Consider the following 11940-nt stretch of genomic DNA (forward strand, 5'->3'; position numbering starts at 1 on the left):
GATAAATGGAATTAAAAATAAAATAAAATAAAATAAGACATTATTTTAATATTTCATTTCTACTGTATTCAAATAGAATCTTTCTGTTCTACAAACAAAGAGAAGGAATACCTTTGTCATAAAACAGATTTAAGGAGATCTAGGTAGTCAGCCAGAATGATATATAGGTAGTCCTTGACTTACAACAGTTGTTTACAGACCATTCAAAGTTACAATGTGATTGTAAAAAGTGACTTATGACCATTTTTCACACTTATGACCATTTCAACATCCCCATGGTCATGTGATCAAAATTCAGATCCTGTGCAACTGGTTCATATTTGTGACGGCTACAGTGTCCCAGGGTCATGTGATCAAATTTCAGACACTTGGCAACTGGCTCATATTTATGACGGCTAGTGTCCCGGGGTCTTGTGATCACCTTTTGCGACCTTCTGACAAGCAAAGTCAATGGGGAAAACAGATTCACAACAATCATGTTATTAACTTAACCTCTGCAGTGATTTACTTAACAACTATGGCAAGAAAAGTTGTAAAATGGGGCAAAACTCACTTAACAAATATCTCACTTAGCAACAGAAACCTTGGGCTCAACTGTGGTCGTAAGTTGAGGATAGCCTGTTATAGTATACAACATCTCACTGATTTTTATGGATTTTTTCTTTCTCAAAACAATGCAGTACACATTTTAGATCCCTGAAGCATTTCTCTTGTTTCAGAGAAATAGATATCCTGATCATTATTATGTCTTTTCAGGAAGATCACGTCTGCAATTGTATAATTTCTGTTCATTGTAAATCCCTACTTAATATGTGCACACACAAATGTCCAGTTAAAGCAGACATGTCAAACACAAGGCCCGGGGGCCGGATCCGGCCCGCGAAGTGGTTTCAAGCGGCCCGCGAAGCCATCCTGGAAACAGTGAGGGAACGGCCCCCACTGCCTTGGCCCTGGCCCAGAGACCCTCCTCCTGCCAGAGACCCTCAGATCTGTCCCACTCCTGCCCAGGCCCCCATAGACACCCTTGATGCGAACAATGTAGAGCTGGCCGCCCAGTAGGCCATACGCACTCTAGCCCCGCCCACCCAGTAGGCCACACCCACCCTGGCCACACCCACCCGGCCCCCTGAGGGCAACCACACTGCCGATGCGGCCCTCAATGAAATTGAGTTTGACACCCCTGAGTTAAAGGATACAGCTATCGTGGGTATTGGGAAAAAAAATACCATTAACCATTAGAAGAAAATGGTTGCCAGGTTTGCTTATTTGGTATTCAGCTTCCTTCATAAAGTACATATACTACCATTATTAAGTATTTAAAGCCAGAAAAATATCCACTCCACGATACTGTAATATTCCTGGTTTCCACAAAGTAGCTCCTGAATCACTGATACTCAGAGACACCCTCCCTCTATTTTCTCTCAGACAGAAAGAGCCCATTTTTTATTCTGTCTTTCAAATGAAGGTCAATTCATTAGTGCTTTACGTTCTGGGAGAGAAGGCAGAAGAGGCAAACATCTGCTATGCTAAGATTTTACAGAAACTAAACAGGCACAACTTTAGTTGGCAGAGAAAAACTATAGGGACATCCTTTCCACAGGAGTGAATAGCACTTTGGGTTACAACAGAGTGTCTGACATAATGATGAATTATCTGGATTCTCTCCGTGTTGACTGATTTCGTGACTGGCTGATGCTTTTGGTATCAAAAACAACAGGGTTACATTCTTTTTAGTAAACCATGGTCTGAAATGAGACAAAGTTGGCATGAGAACAGTAAATCAAACTGGAGCTGAAAGACCACTTAAACAATGCTATAAATAACAGCAGCATACCAAATTTACAAATAAAGAAATAAATATGAAACAAATGAAGAAGATGACTCTCAAGTAGTGTTGCTTGATGGAACTCCTGGTTAAGAGATTAGTGTTACTAAAAATGCCCAGGCACTCTACACCACAAGCCATGCCTGGAAGCTATGAGTACTCTTGCCATCTCTGATGTCACAGAACGTAGTAAAAACACTAGATCATATTCTATTCAGTTTAGTATTCACCACCTCCAAAATTAGTAGAAGTAAATGGGAGAGCCTTGATGGTTAGAATTTTCTGTTTTGAAGCAATTTCCCTTTGGAAGCTTTGACTTCTTAATTGTTCAACCAAAGAACCATTGTCTTCCTTTCTTCTCCCTACGCTTGGTATTCTACTTTTATTACTTTATGGTTTTAACTAACTGATTGTGGATTGACTATGTTTTTCCAATATGTGTGTGTGTGTGTGTGTGTGTATTTGCCCCATGTTTGGGGCCTAGCAAGGTAATCTAAATAGTTAACATTTGACACATACCTCCCCTTGCAGAAAGCTAACAGAGCGAGAGAGATCCTGTGGCTCAAGAGGTAACTACACTGCCTAATGTGCAATCAGCCCAGGTTCGAATCTCAGAAGGGTATGGCTGACTAATGAAAACTAAAGAGTTAGAAATGCATCTCAGTCTCCCTTAAATCTTTGTTAGTAATTTACACACACACACACACACACACACACACACATATATATATATATATTAAATGCTTGTTAACTATTTAGTCTCATATCAGTCCCCCTTTAATTCTTTGTTAGCAATCTAAAAAATTTACACACACACACACACACACACACACATACATACATACATATATATATATGTGTGTGTGTGTGTGTGTGTGTGTGTGTGTGTGTGTGTGTGTGTGTGTATAGAGGGGGAGGACTGGCCACTCAAGCTATGCAAGCACAAGTTGATGCCACGGAAGCTGCAGCAGTTTTACCTGTAGCAAAGAAAGAGCAGCTGCTAAAGGTAGAAATGGCCGAAACAGCTTTACGTCTGACAAGAATCAAGCAGCTGCAAATAGAATAAATGGCCAAACTGGAGGCCATAGCAGCTCTACAGATGGCAAAAGCAGGGCATCTGGGAAAAGAAGTGGCCAAGGCAGCTCTACATGCAGCTAGACAAAAGGAAGAAATGGCCATAGCCCAGGCAAGGATGGAGTTTCTATGGAGCGAACGGGAGACTGCAGAGACAAGGGCCCAGGCCAACCTTGAGTTTTCACAGCTCGAAAGGGAGGCAGCGGAAACAGCCAAAAAAGCAGTAGCTTTACAGAAAACTCTTGAAGATGCTACCTTCATGCGCAATTTGGAAAAGCGAGAAGTTGTAAACCCACATGACCATGCGCAGGTCTACGTTGATGACCACAGCACGATCTGACATGACCAGGCAGTTGCGCCATGGTCATTCTCAAGTCCTCTGAGACCAAGTGGACAGGAAGGAAAATCTCCATGATCAGATGTACCAATCAGCCAGAGAGCCGACATTGCACCATCTGGATCACGAGATCTTCCCTCTGGAGCTACACAACCGGCTCCAACGAACCAAGCCACAGATGGTAATCAGACAGGTCCATCTGCAACAGTGACGACTCCACAGCATGAAGTGCAGCTGCTGCAGGACGAGATTGCCAGGACTCAGGCCAGGCTAGAGTCTCTACTGCGTCAACGGGAAACACCTTCACGCCCGAACACGGAGGCGAATCTCAGCCACCAGATGTGCCAACTGGTGAGGGAGACAGTAATGCACCACCTGAACGATGAGATTCCCCCCAACAAGTAAGCACACAAGAAGTCAGACCTCCTCAGCTTAATGTAAAGGCAGAGGAATTCAGGACAAACCCTCAAGGCCCCTCATGTGAGCCATGGGAAATTACCCTCAACAAGAAGAATTCTGAAGAAGACTGCCAGCTGTCTGTGCCACATTCTCTTGCTCTTAGGAGCAATGCTTATGAGGATCAACGAGAAGCCACTGATTGTGCCCCTGATGACCTCAACACCATACCAGTCCAGCCTGACAGCAAATCCGGCACAGCACCAATGGGTCCTCCAACATCCTGGAGAAGAAGGTTGGATTCAGAAGAGTACAAGGTCTGCTTCGAATGCTGTGAGTCTGCGGATCATGCGGCCAAAGCTTGCGCATCTAAGGGGAAGTGTCACCCAAGCAAGCATGACAATCGCCCAGGAACCCTGCATCCAGACTCTGAGCAGCTACAGCAAGCAACTTCTACTCCTTCAACCAAGGAGCCCCAGCATGGCTCCAAAGAGCATCCAGAGACGCTCACCAAAGTCAACTGCATGCCAGCACGCAGTGACTCGCCATTATCAAGTGCACCCCCAAACGAAGAGACGCCTTTCACAATGTGCACTGTGCGATAGAGAATGGCAGGGAGGAAAGTCACTGAACTCCACATCCAGTCGTTAGATGGGAGTCCACAGTTCCTACCATCACCATTACCAAAATGGGAGGCCTCACAAGACGATCACAGTCAAATTCTAACACCAGAGGTAACACGTACCATACCTCACCTGAAGCACATGGATGATCACCTTCCTGATCACCCAAATCCCGAAGCTGAAATCTTGCCTCTGTTGAGAGTAGACGCCCCTGACACCTTTGCCTACCAAGGAATGATCAGAGGTCCAACAAGTCCCCCAATTGCCTTTGGGATGGAACCTGGATGGTTTATCCCAGGAACGGTCCGTGTTGACCAGCTGCAAACTACAACCCAGGTGAATATCTCAATGACCTCCATTCTCAGTAATGGGAGAGCAACCCACCTGACACCATACCAAGAATGCTTCACGCTTGTCATTCTTAGTAATGGAAGAGTATCCCACGTCTTCACCTTTAGAACCCTGGCAAAAGACAACGTTTTCACTAGAAGAGGAGTCCTGTCTACAGTAAACAGGCCTGTTCTGATTCTCTGAGACAGATAGTACTGAATGGTAGTGACAGGACAGGAAGGGGAATATATGACAAGTGTAGGGTAGTGTCTAAAAATGAGAAGCTTTGTTGTAACATGTTTAATTGTTTGTCTTTTTTAATCCCCAAATGACTTTTGAATTTTGGTGTTGGAGAAGATGAAAAAGAGCAGAAGCATGGTATATTTAACATCACTACAGAGATTTTTAAATTGTTTATAAATGTTTGTTTACTTTGAATTTCCAGAAAATATTTATTAGAATGTTTGTTGTTGTTGTTAGCTGCGAAGTCGTGTCCGACTCATTGCGACCCCATGGACAACATTCCTCCAGGCCTTCCTGTCCTCTACCATCTTCTGGAGTACATTTAAGCTCACGCCTACTGCTTCAGTGACTCCATCCAGCCACCTCATTCTCTGTCGTCCCCTTCTTCTCTTGCCCTCAACCTTTCCCAGAATTAGGCTCTTCTCCAGTGAGTCCTTCCTTCTCATTAGGTGGCCAAAGTATTTGAGTTTTAGCTTCAGGATCTGGCCTTCTAAAGAGCAGTCAGGGTTGATCTCCTCTAGGACTGACCGGTTTGATCACCTTGCAGTCCAAGGGACTCGCATTAGAATGTTATCCCACCTTTATTCCTTTATAACTAATTCAAGGCTCAAACATACATAATACTTCTTTCTCCTCCTATTTTCCCAACAATTCTGTGGGATGGATTGAGCTGAGAAAGAATGACAGGCCCAAAGTCACCCAGCCAGCTTTCATGCCTAGGGGAGGACTAGAATTCACAGTCTCCTGGTTTCTAGGCCAGCACCTTAACCACTTCACCAAACTGGCTATTCCAGTCAGAAGGCAAAATTCAAAATACACATTAGCCTAATAAGCTAACTCAGAGTTCACAAAAATGTGCAAGCTTTCAAGATCCTTAGTCCTCTTCATCAGGCAAGAAATTATTACTGCAAGTCCTATGGAAAAAAAATAGCTAAAAGAACTAGGCACGTGTATTCTAAAGAAGAGAAGTCTAAGGAAAAACACGATAGCTATCTTTAAATATCTGAAGGGTTGCCACAAGGAAAAGAGCAGGGATTTATTCTTTATAGTGCTCAAAGGTAAGACGAAAAGCAATGGGTAGAAGCTTTAGAGAGAGATTTAAACCTGAAATAGGGAAGAATGTCCTGACCGTGAAAGCAATTAAATAATGGAACAGCATGTTTAATGGTGATTCTATCACTGGAGACTTTCAAAGATTTCTCTGGAATGGTCTGAGAATTCCTGCCTTGGATGGAAGTTGAACTAGAACAGGGGTCCCCAACCTTGGCAACTTTAAGAGCTCTGTGGACTTCAATTCCCAGAATTCCCCAGTTCTTAAAGTTGCCAAGGTTGGGGACCCCTGAACTAGAAGATCTCCAAGGTTCCTTCCAACTTAATGAGTCTACAAACACAAACTCATACATACATACATACATACAGAAAGAGAAACAAAAAGCACTATTACACAAAGAGATCTCCAACCTATTTATAAAATATACAGTTTTTAAAAAAAAAAAACAAAAGTAGAATTTTAACAGCTTTTAAAATAAAATTGTACTTATAGTAGAATACTCTATTTTTAAAAAAGTCAACTGAAGCCAAGTAAGTAAAATGATCACATTATCCTATTGATGTTGTAATTACATCAACTTGATAGGAAAAAAAAAAGTTAACCAACAGTTCAGTTTCTTGTGAAGATTTTTTTTTAAAAAAATCTTGGCTTTAAGCAGGTCAGTCTTGCAAAAAGGGGAGGATTCATTCTTGATGTGGATGTGGTTGAGGAGGAAAATACAAAAAATTAAATTTTAAAACATTATAGCAGGGACATAGAATAAAAATATCTTACCATTGCCTTCAGCTAAAGTGAAGCAGAACGTGACAGGTTTTTTTTAAAACAGAAAAAAAACATGTAAAGAAACAAAACTGGCTGTGGATTTCTGATAAAACTTCCCAGAAAGATGAATATTCTTGGCAGTTTCTTAAAGACAAGGAGATATTTTGTAATGAATACAACTGAAAGACATTATTTCTTCAGTAGTAACTTTATAAGCACTTGCAGATCAAATTCTTATCATAGATTATTTATCAGCACACTTTTGAAGTTAGGCTGCATTTGAATCTGCCAAGATCAGAATTTTGTTCTTTGTAATGTGTTAAAATTAATTTATTGAGTATTGCCGTAACTCTCAAAATTTCTCAAAGTCTGAGTACCACAGCAGGAAGTAATGAAGAATATTGATTCATCCATTCCAGAGCATCAAATTACAATTACAGTATATATAATTTTTATAAAACTGTGAAATTGTATACCAATGCTTTAGAATATTATTCATTGTATATAATTACATTTTTTTCAGCAGTACCAAAGCCAGTGAATAAATTGGTCTTGTTTTCTTGTCATTCAGCCACATTAAAGAGTTCCATGTATTAAAAACTGGTTTACACATTTTAAAACCACCTTGGATTATAACACAAAGATTTTCTACAAGCCACCCATGGCTACCCTGCTGTTCTAATTTCTGTGCTATTATTAAACATAATGATTTAATTCATTGTCCAGTATAGAATTTCTTCTTCATGAAATGTGATTCGGGACGAAGACCTGAACTAAGCTGATCCCAAATCTAAATCCTGGAACCATTTCTTCAGTCCAGAAATCCGAAGTAAAACATGCCCAATAGAAGTCTATTCAGTTTCTTCATCAAGATAGCCATCAAAAGGAAGCCGTTTCCTGGTTCTCTTAGTTATCTCCAGTGCTTTTTTTGTAAAAGGAAAAGGTGCCGGAACTCACACATGTCATACAACCCGCCTTGCCTACCCTACAAGGTTCCATCCAAAAAAGGTGCCGGAACTCCGTTCTGAGTGTTCTATGAGAAAAAAAGCCCTGGTTATCTCAGTAACTTTTGAAAATGAGTTGGGGTTGAGGTATTTCTGCTCCCTTCTCAGTTTGTGTTCTCAATTAGGGCAATGGAAATGTGATCTCAGGTCCTTGCTTTTGGGGGTTCCACGAGAGCCAGTGCCTTCACCCTGCTTTTTAACATCTATATGAAGCCACTGACAGAAGTCATTTAGTAGTTTGGTGTACAATAGTAATAGTATAATGCGTTACCCATGGACAGGACAGGCACTACCCCAAGCATATTGACAATTGGGGTGGGTGGGTCCTTCTACTCTATGGTGTAACTGAGCAAGAAAAATCTTGTTTTCTCATTTTCAACAATTTCTTTAACCTTTTGAACTTAATTTTAGTCTAACTATACTACCCAATCTTTTGTCATCTGCAGATTTAAAAAGAATTCCCTCTTTATCCAGCCTGTAAAGATGAGATCCAATACAAGTTTACAACTCAATCTCTACAAATCAAATTATTATATCCTTAGTTCATGATGGTTTAGTGAAAACTATGTTTGTTAGGCTTGCTAACCAATGAAAAGTCTTAGTATTTAGATCAGTTGAACAAAACAGAGACAGAAGAGATTACAAAGAAAGGGAAAGATGTAACTAGGCTAAACAGAAGAATCATTGCAGGTATCCATAATTAGGTGGGGGAAAAAACTGTAGAACAGTCTGTGCCAACCCTCTGCTTTCTAGATGGGTTGGAGTCAGTGAATATTTTCAATGCATGCCAATTTTGCTACTCTTCAAAATTAATCTAATACCACAACGTATAATGTCACATTAGCCATATGATTGCTACAATGGTTATTTAGCATGAGCAATGTATTGCCTTGGTTACTATACAGAATGTGTGACAATGTCTGACAGTGAGTAGGACTACTTCGAGGAAGGCCAGCTGGAACTAAAAAAAATATGCAATGTTGTATTAGGCTTTGGGATTGCTTGGACAACCCTGATTATAGCTAATATTGTAGCAACAAAAAATAAAATAAAAATAATTATTTGCATTGTTGATGCCCGACTCTCCAAAGAAATAGAAAATTCCCACTTTCTTGCCACAGTTGTCAACTGCAGTTGTTCAGTAAGTAACACAGTTGTTAAGTGAATCTGGCTTTCCCATTGACTTTGCTAGTCAGAAGATCACAAAAGGTGATCACATGACTCCAGACACTGCAACCATCATAAATATGAGTCAATTGCCAAGCACCTCAAGTTTGATCACATGGCCATGGGGATGCTGCAAAAGTCGTAAGTGTGAAAAATGGTCATAAGTTCTTTTTTTTCCACTGTTGTAACTTCAAACTGTCATTAAATGAACTTTGTAAGTTGAGAACCACCTGTATATATCTATTTGTGTTTGCCATCTCAACTGTTCTGATAATAATCTGCCAGTCTTCCAAGATTCTATATTGGTTTCACTGATATGAATTCATCCCTCTTTTCTATTGTCTTCCCATTCTTTTATTTTCCTTCACCTTAACAACCATTTTTGTTCTTGCCCATCATCCACTGACACCACACTCCTAGGACGTTTCTGCTTTTTGATCATTGCCTTACAGGAGAAAACTGTCTTTAATTTGGCCATGAATAATTGATGGCTTCTTCTTGCAGTTCCTGATGTTCTTAGATTGAAACCATCCTTCAATCCACATTTCAAAATGTGCAGTCTTCCATAAACCTTTTCTCAGGTGCTAGCTTCCACAATTTAATATTATTACTACTTTAATTTTTCTGATTGTTGTCACAGACATAACCTTAAACTTCGAGAATTGTCTAAGGATCTTTGACCACACTTTTGAAGGTGTGGTCAAAGAAGTCAAGATGCTGATTTCAATGGTGCAATCATTTCTCCCAAGCCTGGGGTGCTACACACACCAAGGGTCCCACCTCCTGGCTATATTGTTAACAGGCCAGATGTCTTGCTTTGTGTGTACCAGAACAGAGGTCCCCAACCTTTTGGCTACCAGGGACCAGTTAGGTGGAGAAAGGTTTTTCCTGTGGAATGGAGGGGGCATGGTTTTGTGTGCTGCCTGCATCCTGTGAATGGGGTTTTGATTGTTTGTGCGGACCAGTTGCTGGCATGCCGCAGCCCATGGACCGGTGGTTGGGGACCCCTGTACTAGAATCAGACATTCTAATGTATTTTTAGTGTTTTAAAAGTTTTTATTGTTCTTATTATTTTAAAATGGCAGTGAAAGTTGGACCATAAGAAAGGCTGAGCACCAAAGAATGGAGCCCTTTGAACTATGGTGCTGGAGAAGACTCCTGCGAGTCCCTTGGACTGCAAGGCGATCAAACCGGTCAGTCCTAGAGGAGATCAACCCTGACTGCTCTTTAGAAGGCCAGATCCTGAAGTTGAAACTCAAATATTTTGGCCACCTAATGAGAAGGAAGGACTCACTGGAGAAGAGCCTAATGCTGGGAAAGATTGAGGGCAAGAGAAAAAGGGGACGGCAGAGAATGAGGTGGCTGGATGAAGTCACTGAAGCAGTAGGCGTGAGCTTAAATGGACACTAGAAGATGGTAGAGGACAGGAAGGCCTGGAGGAATGTTGTCCATGGGGTCGCGATGGGTCGGACATGTCTTCGCAGCTAACAACAACAATTATTTTAAAATGTTTTTAGGATTTTAATTGTAGTATAGGTTTTGGAATTGTGAGCCACCCAGAGTCATTTGTTGAGATGGGTAGCTATACAAACCAAATACATTAATATAAACAGATAGGTAAACAAACAAGCAAACCAATAAAAGCTCTGCCTATTTCTGATGGGCATCATGCAGAACAGGCAGAGCTTGATTTTATTGTTCAAATTGTCATCTTGACCACGCATTTTTACCACTTTTTTGACTACACCTTGTGGACTTCCATGGCCCTAAGCACAAACTAGCCCTGTCACTTCTTTCTTTTGCTGTTTCCTTAAGAGAACACCTTCATCTCATTCCTGAGCCATGAGCGAGGAAGACAAATTATCCTTACTGGTATTATTGTTAAAGTAGCTTTCATCTTAAGCTGGTAGCATCCAACAAGAATGTAAAAACTACCTATTTATTATATTGCAGGTAAGGCCAGATAACCAGTAGCTAATGAGATCAGAGCGGCACTAATTTAATATTTCACACTCTTCCAGTCTTTGTTTGGCATTATCGGCCAACTGGATACTGCTGCACTAAAAAGCTGATTACAGCAGCACCATGCCAGGGACTTATCAAAACCACATCATGATGCAGCCAGAGGTACAATGCTCAACTCTAAAAGTCCTTTCTGATTTAGTGCAAGACTGAAACAATGAAGCCCCACCATCCCCAGGAAGTATGGAAGAATCTGCAGGCTGGCGTTTGTCACCATTATAAAGGGAGAGAAATGCTAAGCAAGAGTCCTGCTTGGGGGATTCTGATTTCCTTTTTTAAACAACTGTATTCAGATTAGGTTATGATCTATATAAATTGATTCACACTTGAACTGTAATGGCTGATGGGGCATCCAGAACTATGGATTAATTTCTAAATAGATTTGTTCCATGACAGCCAGCTTTGGTTAGTGATTAAGGCATCAGTCTAGAAACCAGGAGACTCTGGGGTTTTGGGCCACTTTAGGCCCAAACCCAGCTGGGTGACCTTGGGCCAGTCACTCACTCTCAGCCCCAGGAAGGAGGCACTGGCAAATTACTTCTGAATTTTTGCCAAGAAAACTGCAGGGACTTGTCCAGTCACACAGACTCACTGGCCCTTAAAAAAAAAACCACGGCAACTTTAAAAAAAACACCCCAAGGCTTCTGGTTCAGGATGGGATGCTGGCAAAGATCATGTTTTGATCATTATTCCAAGGTAAGAGTTCACAGCTAGAAATCTGAGGTTAGAACCCTTGCTTTTGGTTAACTCACTATGCCCTCTTACCAGTGCTCCTTGTCACGAAGATGTGGATAAATTCTTTCCACAGTATTACACAACAATAATTAAGCTCTGAAAACAAGGCTGCAGCGGTACTAAAAAAACAAAACAAAACAAAACGCGAACTGTCCCTAGCCACATATCAACAATTTTCTAAGAGGCTCGAACTTAAAACTACAAAGCCACTAATGAGCAATCCTCACAACCCTTCACAAAATCCAGGGCTAGCACGGAAGAGAAATGGGGTTTTCATGGGCGTTCCTCTTTCACCCCAGGCTCCACTGCACGTGTTGTCCCTCTATGCGGGGGAAAAAGTTCTTACCCCACCAGTTCTCGCCTTGCACACA

The sequence above is a fragment of the Vipera ursinii genome, assembly GCF_947247035.1.
Source record: "Vipera ursinii genome assembly, chromosome: 1".
In the NCBI taxonomy this organism is placed as follows: Eukaryota; Metazoa; Chordata; class Lepidosauria; order Squamata; family Viperidae; genus Vipera; species Vipera ursinii.